The sequence below is a fragment of the Pleurodeles waltl genome, chromosome 11 (assembly GCF_031143425.1).
Source record: "Pleurodeles waltl isolate 20211129_DDA chromosome 11, aPleWal1.hap1.20221129, whole genome shotgun sequence".
NCBI classification, from domain to species: Eukaryota; Metazoa; Chordata; class Amphibia; order Caudata; family Salamandridae; genus Pleurodeles; species Pleurodeles waltl.
In genome coordinates, this window is record NC_090450.1 from 860,963,842 (window position 1) to 860,983,110 (window position 19,269).

The window sequence follows — 19,269 nt, forward strand, 5'->3', positions numbered from 1 at the left end:
TATTAAAATCAGATCTGTCACTGAAGAGTAAGAGTAAGAGTAAGGAACTTTTTAGTTGGATGTGAACAATGGGCGCAGGCATTGCGCTATTGCTCAAAGTGAAGGGATCCAATGGATAAAGTAGGGTGGCCCATGTCTTATGAATTATGTTACTGTGGATGGAAGCAAAATGTAAATGACAATTAGACTGACTGTTGGACTTTTTTTCCTTATATTCCCAGTCTTTTTGCCTCCAGCCTCCTATTTTTTCTGACCTGTCGCTGTTGGCTCTAGGACTCTGAGCACTTTATCACTGCTGACCAGTGCTAAAGTGCAGGTGCTCTCCCATCTAAAGTTGGTATGATTGGCTTATACCTAATTGGCATATTTAATTTACCTATAAGTCCTTTGTACAGTGGTATCTCTATACCCAAGGCCAGTAAATTAAATGCTACTAGTGGGCCTGCAGCACTGCTTGTGCCACCCACTGAAGTAGACTTTTACACCTGTCTCAGGCCTGCTCGCACAGGGCATGTGTGTGCAGTTTTCTGCCACAGGGACCTGGCATCTAAATTTACTTGCCAGGCCCAGAACTCCCCTTTTTACTACATGAAAGTCACCCCTAAGGTATGCCCTAGCTAGCCCTATGGGCAGGGTGCCATGTATGTAGAAGGCAGGACATATGCCAGGTTGCGTGGCCTGCCCTGGTAGTGACAAACAGCCTAACTTGGTGTCTCACTGCTGTGAGTGCTGCCTTCTCATAGGATTGCATTAAAAATGCCTTGGCTTATCTGTAAAGGGTATTGTCTCATTTATGAGGGGTAGCGATGGCATGTTTGGTATGGTTGTGATGGTGAAAATAAATACTGCTTATTGGTGTGGGTGTATTTGTTATTACTATTACAGAAATGCCACTTCTAGAAAGTGCACATTTCTCTGTGCTTATGACTCTGGTGTTTTGCAGCTTAACACCAATCCACGTCTGGGCAGAGTGACAGTTGGGGCTTTGTGCATACTTTTCAGACAGCCTGTACATAGGGAGGTTAGAGGTGTCACAGAGGTACATCTGCATAATGAATAGTCTTCCTGGGCTGAGAGAAGGGAGAGGCGGGGCACACCTACATTTGTAGAGGCTGTGCCCTGGCCTCACACAATAGGGTCGTTGATCCCCAACTGATGTTTGGAGCCTGTGCTGGAGGAGAGAGGGGGCACTCCCAGAACTAGTTGTAACTGGTTGGAACCTCCTCTCCCCCACCTTTTAAAACACGGTAAGGACTGAGTATAAGTACAGGGGAATCATTTTGGAACTGAACACTTCTGGAAACCAAGAAGAACCTCTGCCTGGAGAAGAGGTGAAGAGCTGAGGAAGAACTGCTCTGGCTGTGACTGTGCTTTGTGGAGCTATCCTGCAGTTGCTGCTTCTGCCTGTGTTAGAGGACAAGGTCTGGACTTTGTGTGCCTTCCATCTTGAGAAGAACTTTCCAGGGGCTTGATTTAGAGCTTGCCTCCTGTTATTTGAAGTCCCAGGAACAGCAAAGACTCCTAATCTGCCAAGTGGTGCCCATCCTGTTCCTGGAACCCTGAAAGGAGAAGCTGGCAGCTTAAGAGGAAGAAATCCACGCACTGTCCGTCGTGCAGGGAAAAGATTGACGCAACTCCGATCTGAGGCTGAAAAATCAACACGCTCACCGGGTTCACGGCTGAAAATCGATGCTCGCCTGCAATGTGACCAGACGATCGATGCCCGGGGCTGGAGAAACAATGCACAGCATCGCTGACGGAGGCTGGTGAGATCTCAACCCACGCCCCATGGTTTTCAGATCATCGTGCGGCTGGATTTCTGATGCAAACACCGCTGGGCATGTAAAAACGACGCATGGTCTGCCCGGACCCGAGAGTGCTGACTGGATTGACGCATCATTCTCCTGTGGAGAGAAGAAACGGCGTGCACCGACCCGACGAAAGGCGAAACAACACAAGGTGTCGCTCGTAAGTGAAATTGACGCATCGCAAGCCCTTTTAGACGCACATTCGCCTGTGCTGGGTTATTTTTGACACGCCCAAGGTACATTTTCACGCTAACAGTGTTACTGTGTGTTCAAAATTACATGAAGACTCTTTTTGCATTTTTAGTGATAGCTTGACTTGTGTATTGTGGATTTTTTTTGTTTTGGTCTCGTTTTGTTTAGATAAATATTCTCTATTTTTCCAAACTGGTGTTGTGTCATTTTGTAGTGTTTTCATTAAGTTACTGTGTGTGTTGGTACAAATACTTTACACCTAGCACTCTGAAGTTAGGCCTGACTGCTCGTGTCAAGCTACCAAGGGGGTGAGCAGGGGTATTCTTGGATGTGTAACTCCCTTGCCCTGACTAGAGTGGGTGGGTTCTGCCTGGCGTAGGTGCATACCGTAGCCAACCTGAAACCGCATTTCTAACACTGACCATTGAATTAAGCCTGCTGACAAAATGGTTGTCTATGTGTGTATATTATCCATGAATTTTTGGGAAAACAATAGTCTTACACGACAGCATAACCAGTCTCAAAAATCAGACCTAAAAAGGAATCTGATAATTGTTTCAGAATATGAAAGATTTTGTAGAAATAGTAGTGTCTTAACTCGGAGGTTTATTTGAATTTCTCACACCCATATGAGTATATCCAATGAACTGTCTCAATAAAGATGCTTTATTTTAGAGGAGGGGATACCATCACTGCAGTTATGGTTGAAATCATCAGGTCATAAGACAAGCAGTTCTTCTTCAATTCAACCTTTTTTGACATATGTTCATGAAATTTCCAAAACCAGCATATCTAAAGGTGGGCTTAATCCTCAAAGGATCTATGCAGATTTAACAGGGGAAGCACATAAGCAGCTGAAAGCTACACTCTACACTCATGACCTGATGTGCTTACCTGTAGGCTGTGCTCAGTAAAACCATTTATCTTTGTCCACTAGTTATCGTCACAGGCCATTCAATAGAGTACTTTTGGAAGGGGCACTGTACAGTTTTCATTGCAATTGGGCAGTGATATTGTCAATGATATCATAGAATATGTAATGAATGATGTCATATGTGGAATAATTGCAGAGGATGGGCGAGGGCACGAGTTTTAGTTAACCTAGGGCACAAGTTGGGGTTTATTGATATAACTATAGCAGGTGAATTTCAGTGCATTTGTACATTTTAAACATTAGTTTGTTACTGAAATCCTAACCTAACTATAACTTTACTTTACCCTTTTTACAGTGAATTTCTAGGATTTCTTTAATGTGGAGTAATATTTTGTTACAATACGTAAGCCAAACCCCCTTAGCCATGCACAGCTCTTGGCCATTCGTGGGGGTTGGCTGCAGTGCTTCCTGCAGCCAGGAACCTGTGGGAATGTCCAACCCCTTCCACGGGCACCCAACCCCACATCAGGCATGGCTGAAGACATAGGAATGTCCACAGAACCCATTATCTCAGCCGCTCTTCCCTGAGCAACTTCAGTCTCCAGGACCCCCATCTCTTGGGAACAGAAGATATTAGTAAATGGGGCACGTTGCTTCCCTATTCAAGCCACAAGGGGCCACAGGGACCCCCACCCCTCATGGTCTTCAGAAGGAAGTGTGCACATAGCCCTCCCCCCTTCCGAGCCAATAGAAAGCCAGTGGTACCCCATTATCTGTGTCATTACTTAAATATAGGGGTGGGGGACATGCCGGGTCAAATTCTTTAGAAAAGGGGAGGGACACACAACAACTACCAGATCTTTAATAGGACCCACGGATCTCACCCTCCAGTGCCGAATTTAATTTAAAAAAAAGGGGTTCAAGTAATATTTGAGTGAAGATGAGGTCTCTATCTATGACAAAAAGATGAACCACTGCATGATTTGACCTGGGAGAAAACCTATACCTCCAAGCCACAAAACTGGAATGGGCAATAAGACATGCCATTGCAGCTGCAACTCCAGCAGGAGGCCCTTGTCACTTCAGCCTTAACTTTCAAGGTAGGAATAGATTTGTACATTAAGTGAAGTAAGTGTTTGTGTAGAGAGACACTAGAGGGAGCACACTGCAACCTACTAATGGATATTTGGGATCTGAGAAGCAATTGGAGTCCATTTTAGAACACCTGTTCTAGCCTGGGGTGCAAGTAAAACATAGGCCCTAATAATGACTTCAGCAGTTTTTTCCTCAGACCGCCAAAGTCATACCCGCCACATGACCGCCAGTGTTGGCGATCTTCAGACTGCCATATTATGGCTGCTTTCCACCACTTTTTGGCGGGGAAGTCGCCAGCAGCTACACTGGCAGTCAGCGATCTAGTGAAGCTTGCTCCATCACCACCACCACGTCACCACACCTCCCGCCATATAACTACATTGTAGATGGAATGGCGGTGTTGTGTTGGCGAGGCTCTGGGGGCCGAGCAGGCTCCATGGACCCTGTTCCCTCCCGGACGACTATCCGGTAAGGTGATCGACCAACAAGGGAGAGGGTGTTGAGTGTTGTGTGTGTGAATGGGTGTGTGTGTGTGTAAAAGAGGGGAGTGGGGGTTGCGTGTGTTTGTGTGCAAGTGTCTGTGTGCCTGTGTGACTGCATGTATGCGAGGGGGTGGGGGAGTATGTGTGTGTGTATGCAGGGGGTGGGGGAGTATGTGTGCATGTATGCAGGGGTAGGGGAGTATGTGTCCATGTATGCAGGGGGTAGGGGGAGTATTGTGGCCATGTGTGCATGTGTGTGTGAATGAATGAGCGTGGATGTGTGTGTAATTATATGCATGTGTTGTGTGTGCATGGATAGGGTGGGGGGTACAGAACAGGTTTGGGGGAGGGGATACAGTACAGGGATGGGGGAGGAGGGCATCGCTGCTTGGGGAGTGTGGAGCTTCTGATGGGGTCAGTGGGTGGGGAGCTCCGACATAGAGGGGGGTTGGGGAATCCTCCAGTGGCGACAGGAATGATTATTCCTTTCACCAGTATCATGCCCGACCAGGGATTTCATGGCGGGTCTGCCACCACGGAATTCACTTTCGGTAAGGATACTCAAAATACAGCGGGCAGTGTTAGGTGGACTGCCGGATCCAATGTGGACAACCTTTGGCCAGGCGGTCGTAACCCCCTTGCTTTACAGGTGGTGAACTGGCTGCAATGCAGCCAGTTCACTGCCCTTGTCATAATTTGGCAGTCCTGTACAACCATGCTGTCAGTGGTCTGACCGCGACCGCTGGCGTGGCATGACAGCCAGGGTCATAATGACCCCATAGTGTTAATGTAGACAGCTGCCTGCTTGCCATCCTTGCTAAGGTGTCAAGTTCCTCATTTCTCCCTCTATTGCAGCATATTTCTAAACTTCAAAACAACACTATTAGCTGGTCTCTCAACCACTGCCAAAATGTGTAATGTTGTGGCCTCTCTTTTTTGGAACTTTTTCTCAATTCTGTTTCAACTGAACAGCCACACATACTCATCAAACTAATGTGGAATCAGCCAATCCCATCTATTCAATCAGTCAGTATTCAGCCAATGTATTCAGTCAGCGAGTATTCAGTCAGTCAGTATTCAGTCGGATGGGTTGGCACTTAACCGTCAACATGCAAGATTAACCCAAGAATCCTTTGCAGCCCCAACTCAGCAGAGACAATAAACACAGCTATGCAAATAACTGGACATAGGGGCATTAGTTCAAATCTCAAACTAAGTAAAAAGGTGAACGGGTAGCTCAAATCTTGAATTGTGTTCGACCTGATAGCCTTAGGGTAGTCTTCCCCCAAATGTTTAGCCTACTTGCCTCACATTTCTGCTGATTTATTTTTGTGGACCTTCGGACTCTGAGCACGTTACCACTGCTAGCCAGTGCTAAAGTGCCTATGCTCTCTCCTTAAAGCATCCTTTAATTGGTATATACCTATTTCACATATTTAATTTACTTATAAGTCCCTAGTAATTTGCACTACATCTGCCCATGCCCTGTAAATGAAATGCTACTACTGGGCCTGCTTGTACCACCCATTTAAGTTGCCCTCTAAAACATGCCCCAGGCCTGCCACTGCAGTCTGAATGCAGTGTTAAACTGCCATGTTGACTTGGCATTTAAAACCCCTTGCCTATACTTAAACTCCCCTTTTATTTCATATTTCACCACTAAGGTAGGCCCTAGAAAGTCCGTAGGGCAGGGTGCTATATAATTAAAAAGCAGGACATATATTTTTACGTTTTACATGTCCTAGTAGTGAAAAACTCTCAAATTTGTGTTTGTTTAAAATGAGGCTTACCCCTCTCAAAGACCAACATTGGGGATTCCTTATTACATTTAATAAGTGTCTATTCCCAATTAAGAAAGAGTAGACCTCTCATGTTTAGTACCTCTGGAATTGCTATGACAAATCCTCTTTAATGGTAAAGTCAGATTTATCATTACAATTTTGAAAGTTGACATTTTCCTGCTCTTAGCTCTCTGTGTCTACAGCCTATCTCAAATGCATGTCTGAGATGGGGTGGCAGCTGGACTTGTGCATTCCCTCTGGACAGCCACACACAAAGGGAGCATACGTGTGATTGATGAGCCATTAAAGTCCTGGTGGGCCATCCTGGGCAGAATGGGAGGGAGGGGCTGACACACCTGATTAGGCAGTGTCCTGTCCCTACACAAAGGGTTGAATACCCTCCTGTAGTGAGTCTGCAGCCAGAGCAGGAAGGGAGGACGTCTGTGCACTTCAAAGTGAGGATCGCAGCCAATGCATCACAGCCAATGCATCACTGATGCTGTGAGGATCAGGAACAGTGCACTACCAACTGTGCAACGCATCGCCTCCATTTCCAACGCATATCTGACTTTGCACGGCTTGGAGCCGATGCATTGTCTACATCTTAGGGATTGACGCCAGCACATCGCCTCTTTTGCTCCTTGAATCTTGCTCTGAACATCGAGGCATTTCTGAACAAAAGTACTGTTTCAGTGGGGCAAGGCTGGTCCCTTTATCGGACCTCGCTTCATTGTGGTAGGCTTGACTTTTCAAATTTGACCAGGTCTAGCACAACCAGATAGGCAAGGTAGGCGCTTTATGCTTTTAAGAACTACAACTAAATGTATTCTTTAAAAATCCATATCTTGAGATCTACAAATTGGATTTAAGTTGTTTTTGTCTTGTTATGTTCATTAATTTTTTAAGATATATTTCTCTAACCTGGTGTAGTATCTTTTGTGTGGTGTTTTCACTGTTTTACTGTTTGATGTGTTGCACAAATGCTTAACACACTACCTCTTAAGTTAAGCCTGACTGCTCTGTGTCAAGCTACCAGGGGTCAGCACGTCAACTTAGGGAGTGTGTCTGACTTACCCTGATGCAGATTGTCATTCCTGCTTGAACATTGGTGGCAGTGGTGGGATCGGACTTGTATTTGTGCAGTTCCTTACAGAAACATGGTATACTCTACCATTCCACATCTGAAATCAAATCTAGTCAATGCTCTCTGATTAGCATTTTAAAAAAATCAGTCATCCTCTATAAGCCTGCCTGTTGGATCTGTGATTTCACCTGCAAAGATGGAATTTGAGCTGGCCATTCTGGAGAGCTACACAGTTGCTCAGCTCAAGGACTTTTGCGAAGAAAAGGGGCTCTCTGCTAAATCAAATCAAATCAAATCATTAGCATTTATAAAGCGCGCTACTCACCCGTGCGGGTCTCAAGGCGCTAGGGACGAAGGGGGTGGTTATCGCTGCTCGAACAGCCAGGTCTTTAGGAGTCTCCGGAAAGCGGAGTGGTCTTGGGTGGTCCTGAGGCTGGTGGGGAGGGAGTTCCAGGTCTTGGCCGCCAGGAAGGAGAAAGATCTCCCACCCGCCGTGGAGCGTCGGATGCGAGGGACGGCGGCGAGTGCGAGGCCAGAGGAGCGGAGGGGGCGGGTGGGGACGTAGAAGTTGAGGCGTCTGTTGAGGTATTCCGGTCCCTTGTCGTGGAGGGCTTTGTGTGCGTGGGTGAGAAGTCGGAAGGTGATCCTTTTGCTGACTGGGAGCCAATGCAGGTGTCTTAGGTGTGCGGAGATGTGGCTGTTGCGGGGTACGTCGAGGATGAGGCGGGCTGAGGCGTTTTGAATGCGTTGCAGGCGATTTTGGAGTTTGGCGGTGGTCCCAGCGTAGAGGGTGTTGCCGTAGTCCAGGCGGCTCGTGACGAGGGCGTGGGTCACGGTTTTTCTGGTGTCGGCGGGGATCCAGCGGAAGATCTTGCGGAGCATGCGGAGGGTGAGGAAGCAGGAGGAGGACACGGCGTTGACTTGCTTGGTCATGGTGAGAAGGGGGTCCAAGATGAAGCCGAGGTTGCGGGCGTGGTCTGCGGGGGTCGGTGCGGTGCCGAGGGCAGTGGGCCGCCAGGAGTCGTCCCAGGCGGACGGGGTGTTGCCGAGGATGAGGACTTCAGTTTTTTCAGAGTTCAGCTTTAGGCGGCTGAGCCTCATCCAATCTGCGACGTCCTTCATACCCTCTTGTAGGTTGGTCTTGGCGCTGGCGGGGTCCTTGGTGAGGGAGAGTATAAGTTGGGTGTCGTCGGCGTAGGAGGTGATGGTGATGTCGTGCTTGCGTACGATGTTAGCGAGGGGTCTCATGTAGACATTGAAGAGTGTCGGGCTGAGTGATGAGCCTTGAGGTACGCCGCAGATGATCTCAGTGGGTTCTGAGCGAAACGGAGGGAGGTAGACTCTTTGGGAGCGGTTTACGAGGAAGGAGGCGATCCAGTCCAGGGCCTGGTCTTGGATCCCGGTGGAGCGGAGGCGGGTGATTAGGGTGCGGTGACAGACGGTGTCAAAGGCAGCCGAGAGGTCGAGAAGAATGAGGGCGACTGTTTCACCGTTGTCCATCAGGGTTCTGATGTCGTCTGTGACTGAGATGAGGGCGGTTTCAGTGCTGTGGTTGGTTCGGAATCCGGTCTGTGAGGGGTCGAGCAGGTTGTTGTCTTCCAGGAAGGTGGTCAGCTGTTTGTTGACGGTCTTCTCTATTACTTTGGCTGGGAAAGGCAGAACGGAGATGGGGCGGAAGTTTTTCAGGTCGCTCGGGTCAGCCGTAGGTTTCTTTAGTAGGGCGTTCACTTCGGCGTGTTTCCAGCATTCGGGGAAGGTAGCAGAAGAAAAAGAAGAGTTGATGACGGTCTGGAGGTGCGGGGCGATGATGTTGTCGGCTTTGTTAAAGATGAAGTGCGGGCAGGGGTCCGAAGGGGCGCCGGAGTGGATAGAGTTCATGATGGATTTGGTTTCTTCCGTGCTGATGTGGGTCCAGTTGTTGAGGGTGATGGTCGGGGATGTGGGTTCGGTGGTGTTAGGTTGGGTCTGGTGTCCGAAGCTGTCGTGGAGGTCGCTGATCTTGCGATGGAAGAAAGTGGCGAGGGATTCGCATAGATCCTGTGAGGGCGTGACGGCGTTGGCGCTGGGGTTGGAGAACTCCTTGACGATGCTGAAGAGTTCTCTGCTGTTGTGGCTGTTTTTGTCCAGTCTGTCGGTGAAAAAATTCCTTTTGGCAGTGCGGATCAGGTGGTGGTGTTTGCGGGTAGCGTTCTTGAGGGCGGTCATGTTGTCAGCGGTGCGGTCCTTGCGCCAGGCTTTCTCAAGTGCGCGACAAGTTTTCTTTGATTCTTTGAGGGTGTCAGAGAACCAGAGGGGTTTCTTGGTGTTGTTCTGTCGCTGCGAGTGTTTGAGGGGAGCAAGGTTGTCTGCACAGTTGGAGATCCAGTTTGTGAGGTTGAGGGCTGCGACGTTGGGGTCGGTGGTGAGGGTGGGTTGGTTGGCGGCGAGTGCGGCGAAGAGTTGCTCTTCAGGGATCTTGTTCCACTGTCGGCGAGGGATGGGTTGAGTGCGGAGGTGGCGGGTCTCGCGTCGGAATGTGAAGTGGACGCAGCTGTGGTCAATCCAATGAAGGGCGGAGGCGTGGCTGAAGAAGACGTGTTTGCTGGCGGAGAAGATAGGGTCGAGTGTGTGTCCGGCGATGTGGGTGGCAGTGTTCACCAGTTGTTTGAGGCCGAGGTTGGCGAGGTTGTCGAGCAGGGTGGTGGTGTTGGGGTCGTTGTTTTGTTCCAGATGGAAGTTGAGGTCGCCTAGGAGGATGTAGTCCGGTGAGGCGAGGGCGTGCGGGGAGATGAAGTCGGCGATGGTGTCGCTGAAAGGGGCGCGAGGTCCGGGAGGACGGTAGACAAGGGATCCTCTGAGGGTGGTCCTCGGGTCGGTGCGAATCTGAAAATGCAGGTGTTCAGCGGCAAGAGGGGAGTCTTCAGTGGAGGTGGTGACGCTGATGGAGTCTTTGAAGACGATGGCGATACCTCCTCCTACTTGGTTGGTGCGGTCTTTCCTGGAGATCTTGTAGCCTTCGGGGATGGCGGTGGCGATGTCTGGAGCAGAGGAGGCGTTCATCCAGGTCTCCGTGATGAAGGCGACGTCCGGTGCTGTGGAGTCTAGGAGGTCCCAGAGTTCAACGGCGTGTTTGTGAATGGAGCGAGCGTTGACTAGGATGCACTTGAGGTGGTTGATGGCGCGTGGGCTTGTGGTTGTAGTTGTTGCGTGGTGGAAGATGCGTTTGCAGCAGTTGCAGGCGAAGGGTCCATGGGTGCGTTTGGGGTGAGCTTGGAAGCAGGTGTTGGAGCGTCCTGGGTTGAGGGCATGGAGGGTGGTGGGGTCATAGCGGATCATCGGGGCTTGGGAGCGCTGGGGACCAGGGGTCATGGCGCTGGGCGCGGGCCAGGCGCGGACGGGCGCAGACGGGCTTGCCTCCGGCGCGCCAGCGGCGCACCCGCTGCGCGGTCGCGCAGCGGCCGCCATATGAGGTAGGAGGGGGGGGAGGGGTCAGCTGGGGGCGAATGGGAGCTGGGGGGCAGGGGCGTGCAGGAGGTCGCAGCGGGAAAGCGCGAGGGAGGGGGGGACAGGTAGAGTGAGAAGAGCTGGGGGAGGGGGGTTTAAGGGTGGAGGGGGGAGAGTGTTAGGAGGTTTAGGAGATTAGGGAGAAAGATAGGTGTAGGGTTGTGAAGATAGGGGAGGGGGGGTTGTAGAGGTGGGTGAGGGTGAGGGTGAGAGGTAGAGTGAGGGGATAGGAAGATAGGTAATAGAGGGGGTGGCGGGAGGGGGGGGAGAGATAGAGAAATAGGTAGAGAGAAAAGGTAGATAGAGAAATCGATAGATAGGGAAAAAGATAGAGAGATAGGAAGATAGGAGGAGGTGGAGAGTGAGGGAGTTGGATAGTGGGATAGAGAGATGGAGAGATAGGTAGATAGGAGGAGTGAGGGAGGTAGAAAGTGAACGGGTTAGATAGGGGAGATAGAGGGGGGATGCGAGTGGGGGAGGGGGATGAGGCAGGAGCAGGAGGGCAGGCGCGGGGAGAAGAGGACGGAGGAGGCAGAAGAGCCGAAGGCAGAAGACAAGAAGACAAGAAGAAAAGAAGAACAGAAGAAAAGAAGAACAGAAGAGCAGAAGACCGGAAGGACTGAAGACCGGAAGAGCAGAAGACCGGAAGAGCAGAAGACACACAGAAGAACACAGAGGAGTACAGAAGAACAGAGAAGAATACAGAAGAACACAGAGGAAGACAGAAGAAGACAGAGGAAGACAGAAGAACAGAGAAGAATACAGAAGAACACAGAGGGAGACAGAAGAACACCGAGGAAGACAGAAAAACACAGAGGAAGACAGAAGAAGACAGAGGAAGACAGAAGAAGACAGAGGAACACAGAAGAACACAGAAGAACACGGAGGGAGATACAAAAAATGAAGAAACAGAGTGCAGAATACCACAGCAGAAGATGAGGAAGAAGAGAAGAGGAGAGAAGAGGAGTACAGAAGAAGAATACAGACGAGGAGCGAGGAGGAAGAACAGAGAAGAAGGAAAGAGGAAAAGAAGCAGGAGCAGGAGAGAGGGTGAGTAGCGCGGGGCAGAACGAGGGGCTGGGAGGTGGGGGGTACTTACTGTGGGGTGGGTCTCAGGAACTCAGGAACCTGGAGGAGCTGCAGCGGCAGGGGGAGCGACCTACCCTTGCTAAGAGGAGCATCAAAAAGGCAGAGCTCCAAAAGGCGTCAAGGGCATATGCCCATCAGACCCCCACAGATAGAGGAGGAGGAGGAGTTGGATACTAAGGAGAAATTGGACCAAGAACTACAATAAGGTCTTGGACTACTGCCTTCAGGGGAGGGGAGCAACATCCTTCTAGGATTGGAGATTCCACCCAGATCAGAGAGCAGTGTGTCATCCAGAGGCCTGTCTCCAGAGGAATTGGAGGACAGGACAGAGGAGAGAAAGCACAAGCTAGAGCTTGCCAAGTTAAGATTGGAGAAAGAACAAGCTTTGGAAGAGAAGAGACCAACCACAGAGGAAAAGCAAATGGCCCATGAGCTTTGCCTCAGACAGCTGGATATCAAAGCCATGCAAGTGGAGTCTAGCAGCAACGGTGGCAGCTTGCCTGCAGTGTCCACTAGAGAAGGGAATGTTAGCATCACAAAATATTTGCTACCTAGTTATGTGGTAGGGGATGACATTGATAAGTGGTTTTCCACCAGTGAGGGTGCACAAGGTTTCTAAAGGTACTGGGGGGTAGCTTGTGGAAGTATATGCCCATGGTGGGGAGGGATACACTCCTTACACTGGAGGTTGAGGGACAGATGCAATACGCTCCCATGAAGGCCATACTTATCTATAAGGTTGGGCTAACCCCTGAGAAGTATACACAGAGGTTCACTGGCAGCCACAACCCTCCCACGCAGATGTGGGTGGACTTTCTACATTATTCCAGCAAGGCACTGAAGGGCTGCATCAGGAGCAGCAAGGTAAATGATTTCACAGGGCTATACAACCTCATTTTGATAGCACATGTTGGATACCTGTTTTCCAGAGCTGTGGCAACACCTAGTGGATAGCAAGCTGACTGACCTCGGGAAGCTTTATGGAAAGGAGGACCACTGGATCAGCACCATGATGTCTAAGAAGGCTAGGAGAGACTCCCAAAAGGGTGGTCAGGGTCCCACCAGAAGGAGGGGGGAGATAAAAAGAAAGACCTCTCTTCAGGCCCCTAAAACTATTCTCAAGGGAAAGGGCCCATTCCCCATCTGGCCACCAGAAAAAGAGCTTCCCTGACAAGAGTGAGAACAAGACTCCCAAGTGCAGTGAGTATGGGCATTACAAGGGTGATGCCAAGTGCCCTAAGAGGACACAGCTTCCCACTGGAGGAAAGACACCAGGGGTGGCAAGTGTAGTGCTTGGGGAGATGTTTGTCTTAGTCAGTGTGAGGGGAGTCAGTGAAGTCACCCTAGGGCCCCTCGGTGATGAGGTGATGGCACCTAAAGCCCATGTGCTTTCCAATGTTGCAAACTATAGGCAATGGGTTACCTTCAATAGGCAAGCTGAAGGACACAGGAGCCAGCATGACTATAGTAAGGAGTCATCTGGTGGCCCCTAGAACAGATTTTACCCCATACATTCCACCAGGTTGTAGTAGTTGGAGGGTCACTATCCTGTGGCTCTTGTTCCATTTGAGTAGGGGGGGTCTTCCCAAGGTCACTTTGAGCCCTGCCATGCCAGTGGACTATTTGTAAGGAAAGGACCTAGAGCACACTACCTGGAAGGAAGTGGAGCTTGGGTCAACACCTGATAATGTTGTGGTTGCCTGAGTGGGATTGTGCAACCAGCAAGTCCATGGGTACCTGGGAAGGGAGCTAAAACAGTCTGGAGCCTGGAAAAATGTCCCAGACATCTGCCAAGAGACAGAAGGGCAGGGACATTGGGAAACCAGCCCCTAAATGTCTCCCTGCTGAGGTGGATGAGACACCAGAGGAGGTCGCCCTGGAGCCCACTGAGGAGGGCATTGTCTCTTGTGGTGGGTCTGTACCCGCAGAGCCAGGAAACAAGGCCATGGAGATTGCAAGGACAGGAGGATGAAGTATCACGTACCCCAACGGGACATCTGTGAGCTGGCAGGCAGGACCAGCTGTTGCGTCAGACACACACTTCCAGGAAGCACGAACTACTGAAAAGGAGGTGGGACATCTACAAAGGACAGACAAGTGAAAACCTGAGAGAGGGAGTGCCCTTGAAGCAGCGCGGATGACGACAGCTGGAGCAACACGGGACGCTGTCGTGGGAGAGGATGCGGAGTGGAGAGGAGAGGCTTCCCGACCCATCGCAGAGAAGAGTCAGACTCAAGACGAGTCTTCCCACCACATTCCTGGACAAACATGGATGTCACAGACCACCATCACCCCGAGAGCAGCCCGAGACACAAGGAGGTCAGAGACCCTAATGAGCAAAGAAGAAGACAAGAATAATAAGATTGGGAAAACCAGGGTTTGAAGCAACACCCTTGACTAGACATAGAAGCAACTCAAACATGTAATCAGAACAAAAGAAGGACATATAATAAAGGAACACTGACACTACTTACCTTAGTCTGGTGTGAATACATACATACACAGTCCCTACCTAACAAGGTGCCGGCCTTTGACCCCACTACAATGGTGTCAGAAGTGGGATTTATCGGCATGCCTTAGCGGGTAGTGATTGAGCCAACCGTCACCTTGGACAGTATGATTAAGTAGCTAGCTGATGGACAAAGACATCTGCAGCTGGCAGTGAAAGGCCAAGCAAAAGCTACTCAACAAGACTGGGAGAACTTACAGAATGCATTGAAATCACAATTCACGGTCTTGGCCAATAACTAATCAGTTCATTAAATCACTATTGAAAAACTAACAGAAGTCATTGCTATTGCTAAAGTCAAGCCCAATGTGCCAAGTTCTGTTCTACAGAAATGCCATGTTGGGTAGGATCCAGATGTTTTTATTTTTTTTAAACTAATTTTGAGCGGGTTGCCACTTTGGCTACATGGCTGCAGAAGCTTTGTAGTCAGTATGTGGTGCCTCTACTCACAGGTTGGAGGAAGAAATTAATATAAGTACAGATTATCAGGATTTTCTATTGTTGTTGGATGCCACCAGCCCAAAAAATGTCTCGCAGGCCTGGCTAAGCGAGGACCCTTTTCATGCAGTCTCTCTAGAAGAGGGTAAGGAGAAAATAACATTGAGTTGTAGTGAAAAACGTGAGCACAATAGACAGTTCCCCTTGAAAGGCAAAACTAATGTGACTCCTCTTTGTCCCACACTGGCTAATATAGAGGCAGCTCCTAGGAGCTTTTGGACCAGCCAGATAGAAGATCTTACCCTGCAGCAGGCATGGGCCAATGAGTCGGGACAGGTAGGCATTTATTTTAGTGCAACAAAAGGTTTGCTCTACCATAACGTGAGGAGGAATGGGGAAACAACCACCCACTTTCTAGTCCCCCCTCTCCTTCCAACCACAGGTCCTCCATTTAGCTCATAGTCAAACAAGTAGGGGTCTTTATGGCAGAGAAAAAGCTGAAGAATATCTACTATAGTGCTTATATCGTCCCGGAGTGTTCTCCGACATCTGTAACTTTTGTAGAACATGTCCTCAATGCCAACTCATTAACCCCCCCCGGCCGAGGTGGCCAAAGCTCCCTTGGGACCCCTCCCTATGAGTGAGGTACCATTTTCACAGGTGGTTGTGGACATAGTCGACCCCCCTAATGGCCTCCTCCAGAGGGTATCAATACATATTGGTCCTGGTCTACTATGGTACACAATACCTCAAAGCTATACCTCTAACCAGCATGACTACTGAGACCAGGGACCAGGCCATAACTGAGTTCTTTTCATGTGTAGGCTTCCCCAAGGAACTACTTACTAATCAGGCACCCCCTTTATGTTCTGACTCATGGCCCAAATATGTCAGCTTCTTGTGATAAAACACATCAGAACCTCAGTCCATCATCTTGAGACAGATGTCCTGGTGAAACGCTATAATAAGACAATCAAAACCGTTCTAAGAAAATTTATTTCTGACTCTGGCCTGGATTGGTCCAAAAAGTTGCAGTTATTCCTATGTGTTATCTGCTCCTACACTCAATCCTCCACAGGACACAATCCATTTGAATTAGTGTTCAGGAGACAACCCCAAACCCTGCTTGGCATGGCAGCCGAACAATGGGAGGAGGAAGAGGATGAAGGGATGGGAATACTGGACTACACCTGCAATCTGAAAGAGAAGATACACACACTCTCAGAAGAGGTTAGAGTTCATATGGAAAATGTTCAGGAAAAACAAAGGGGCGGGTATGACCACAGCAGTAAGTTAAGACAGTTGATGATAGGAAGCAAAGTTCTGGTTTTCCTTCCCTTCTCTGACAACAAACTGCTTGCTAAGCGGCAGGGTCATTATGAAGAATTAACACAGATCACACCAGTAATATAACACCTGGCTGAACCTCATACCCCTAGAAAAGGACAGATATACCATATAATTCTCTTGAAAGAGGGGGAAGAGGCAGAGAAAGATAAAGTTGTGCCACATACCTCTCTTTTAGTAACCAATGCCAGGCTCCATGAGACTGCCCTTCCTCCTCAAGAAGACATAGGAATATAGCACAACATAAACATAGGCGAGACACTGACCGAGGAGCAGAGGAGACAATAGAACAACTGGTCAAAAACAATTGAGATATCTTTTTACAGGGGCGAACATCATTGACCCAACATGACATCCAAACTGAGGCAGGTAAAATCGTATGTCTTAGACTTTGCCAGATTTCAGAAACCAGACGCCACGCTGTAGAATACGGGGTAGCTAGCAGGAGACATAATGGAGCCCTGCAATACCCATTGTGTTCCCCAATTGCACTAGTGCCAAAACCCAATGGCAGCATACGCTTTTGCATTGATTTTCACCGACTGAATAGTATTTCAAAATTCAACACCTACCCAATGCCCCAGGTAGAAAAACGTATTGAGAAACTAGGAAAGGCTAAATACCTTACTACCTTTGATCTGATGAAAGGCTACTAGCAGTTACCACTCACCCCACAGGCCCAAGATAAGACTGCTTTCGCTACACCTTCAGGGCGCTAGGTACCACATTTTGGACTGCATGGAGACCTTGCTAACTTCCAGAGATTAATGAATATCTTTTTGACACCCCACCTGAAACTTGCAGCTGCCTACCTCAATGACATAGTCATCTACAGTCCTACCTGGGAACAGCATTTGCATCTGTTAGAGTCTGTACTCTCAACCCTCAGGGAGGCAGGCCTCACTGCAAATCTGGAGAAATGTAACCTGGCCATGAACTCTATCAAATATTCGGGTTACCATATAGAAGACAGGGAAAAAATGTCCCCAAGTGAACAAAGTGAGAGCCATGCAGGGACTACTCTCCCCCACATTTAAGCAAGATATCAGGTCCTTTTTCGGAACAGTGGGATATTATAGAAGATTATACTTAACTTTTGCAAACAAGCGGCTCTCTTAAAAGATCTACTAAAACCAAACAACCAAACAAGGTAGCAGAATTGACTCCAAAGCAGCCAGAATTCTTTGAATGGCCCTGTGTGCCGATTGTGATATGCCCTGATTTCTCTAAACCATTTGTACTCCAAACTGATGCCTCCAATCTGGAACTGGGTGCAGTCTTATCACAGCTCGAGGCCTCAAACCACCTTTATATTGTCAGTTGAAAGCTTCTGCCATAGGAAGAGTACTATCCCGCAATTGAAAAAGAGTGTTTATCCATTAAATGGGTGGTTAAGTCTCTCCAATATTATCTTATTGGACGATCTTTTACTTTACTTTACTTACTGATCATGCTTCTTTAACCTTGCTGGTGCGACATAAAAACACTAACCCAGGACCCTCCACCGGACAGGACGTTGCCAGACCACTGCTGATTTTCTTTCTCGGATGCTATTGTCTCCATGGCCAGAACTGCCATGCCTGGTGGGGAAACATTGACGAGTCTGTACCTGCACAGCCAGGAAATGAGGCTATGGAGACTGTGAGCTCAGGAGGATGCAGTATCACATACCCCAGGGGACAACTGTGAGCTAGGAGGCAGGACCAGCTGTTGCATCGGACAAGCACATTCAGGAAGACCAAACAAAAGGAGGAATTCAGTCAAGTACAGATAGAGTGCCAACCCTGGAGGGCATGAGGCAATGGGATGTAGCCCAGGCAGCTGGAGAAGCCCTAGGGAATCACCACATCTATTGTGAGGATGGCCTCCTATTTAGTGAGCCTAAGGCATCTGTACGTGGAGCAACTAGGGCTCTGGTGGTCCCCCATCACTACAGGGCCTTCCTACTGGGGCTGGCTGACGGGATGCCCCTGGCAGGAAATTCAGGCCAAGACAAGACATTTGCTAGGCTTGGCCCCCCACTTTTACTTGAGCTGGATGAAGGTTTCCTCAGATTCTTTCTAAAGGTTCTGCTTGCTGTGCCAGGCCAGTGGAAAGACAGGGCAGAAGTTGAGAGCTTCCTTGAATCCCTTACCTGTTGTTGGCACCCCCTTTGAAAGGGTGGGCATCGGCATTGTTGGGCCCATGGATCCTCAGACCACCTCTGACCAGATATTTATCCTGGTTCTGGTGGACCATGCCACATAGTACCCAGAAGCTATCCCTCTGAGGACCATAACTGCACCTACAGTGGCAAGGCCCTAATTGGGTATTTCACCAGAGTGGGCTTCCCCAAGGAAGTGGTGTCTGACAGGGGTACCAACTTTATGTCTCCTTACATGCAGTCCATGTGAAAGGTGTGTGGAGTTACTTATATGTTTTCCACACCCTATCATCCACAAACCAATGGGCTTGTTGAGGGATTCAACAAAACCCTCAAAAGCATGATCAAGGGTCTACCATGAGTTGCAGGTGGGACGTCCTCTATCCATGCCTGCTTTTTGCTTAGAAAGAGGTGCCACATTAGTGGTTGGTTTTAGCCCCTTTGAATTGCGGTATGGGCACCCTGTAAGGGGACCTCTCTGTCTGGGTAGGGGTGACTGGGAGCAAGCTCATGCTACATGCTAGCCTTCTAGAGCCTGATGGACAAATTTTAGACGCAAGCTCTGGAAAATCTTGGAGGCAAGTCAGGAGGTAATGAAGCAGTGGTATGACCAGATGGTTACCCCTGTGGAATTCCAACTGGATAAATAAAGTGTGAACAATAGAGTCAGTGCAGCCCAGGACCCTCCAGCGTCACTGGACTAGGCCCTAAGAGGTGATTTAGAGGAAGAGGAGGGCCATCTACTTAGTGGACCTCAAGACCCTCCAAACACTCCTTGGTGGCCCTCAATATCAATCACCTCAAACCCTACTATGAGAGGTCCAAGGTCACAATGTTGCTGGGGACAGATGGGGGGCTTGAAGAGTAGAGTGAACCTCTCCTTGACCTCGTAGCCTCCAAAGAGAATAATAGGTCAGTGGAAGGTGTAAACCTTCCACCTAGCC

General features: G+C 49.1%; 1 protein-coding gene across 1 annotated transcript in view; it reads right to left on the reverse strand.

Annotated features, from left to right (window-relative positions):
• GRK3 (G protein-coupled receptor kinase 3) overlaps positions 1-19,269 on the reverse strand; it is a 1,092,546-nt gene that overhangs the window by 114,227 nt on the left and 959,050 nt on the right. The gene's annotated exons all lie outside the window — the stretch shown is intronic.